This window comes from Papilio polytes, unplaced genomic scaffold, assembly GCF_000836215.1.
Source record: "Papilio polytes unplaced genomic scaffold, Ppol_1.0 DF821100.1, whole genome shotgun sequence".
NCBI lineage: Eukaryota > Metazoa > Arthropoda > Insecta > Lepidoptera > Papilionidae > Papilio > Papilio polytes.
This window is the reverse complement of record NW_013528104.1, coordinates 1-939: the sequence shown is the minus strand read 5'-3', so window position 1 is coordinate 939 and position 939 is coordinate 1. Positions and strand designations below refer to the sequence as shown.

Sequence of the window (939 nt, the reverse complement as noted above, 5' to 3'; positions counted from 1 at the left end):
GTGCTGCAGCGAGTGCTTGCTGTAGCTGCGCCCGCGCACCGCCCGCGCACCGCACACACAGCGCACACAGACCGCACCACAACACAATTACACTCATTTGCATTTACCTCATCCTAATATATTTATTTACAACAAACATTGCTTTATGGTAATTGCTCGTCCGCGCTAACCGTTGCTTTAAAACAATAAAAATAATTCCCTTTTTATTGGGGAATATTAAAGTATGTGTACCAAATTGTTTAAACATACGTAATCCGACTCGAAGGACCAAATATTGTACACTAAAGAGCATGTGTTTTCGAATGTTCTCCCTTTTTTCCTGCAAGTTGACTTGGAGAGTCTCAGTCTAAAATTTAAAATGTCAGTTAACGGTCGCTACGCACGATTTAGAAAATATGTTTACTTAAGCCGATCGACATCATTGTTATATATATATAGAGAGCGTAGAGCATGCATTGAAAATTTTGTATCCTGTAGGTAAAAGCCAATGTAGTAATAAGCTCTCAAGGCAGTCGAGGCCGACGACACCTGGCTGCATCATGCATTCAGTTTTTAGTTGTGAATTGGGCTAAAAAGATATTTTAAGCTATTTTTGAAGGCGATAAACTATTGCAGTAAGAAAGTAATAGTTTAGTAGGCATTTTTTAATTTAAGATAGTAGTAGTCAATTTAGTGACAGGACATGTAGTGGCTCACCGCTTCACTTCAGGCGGGTGGTTGTTGTGCACGTTGAGGTGGTTGTTGGTGGAGGAGGTGGTCTGGCTGTTGCTGTGCTCGGAGCTGTCGTTCACTTGTACCTGCCGCGGACACTTTCATTGAACGTACTTACTTACTAATATATTCCGCATCATATAAGTTTGATAGGAGATGAAGTTGACACATAGGTGTGGGCGGCGGGGGCGTCACCTGCAGCGCGTGGGGCGTGTGGGGCGCGTGGGG

General features: G+C 43.2%; 1 long non-coding RNA gene across 1 annotated transcript; it reads right to left on the bottom strand.

The window, feature by feature from the left end:
* On the bottom strand, nt 1-939 carry LOC106109638. The gene is made up of 3 exons (XR_001226023.1): nt 907-939; nt 697-797; nt 1-25 (listed from the first exon to the last, which is right to left on the bottom strand). It is a non-coding gene; the product is annotated as an uncharacterized LOC106109638 (long non-coding RNA).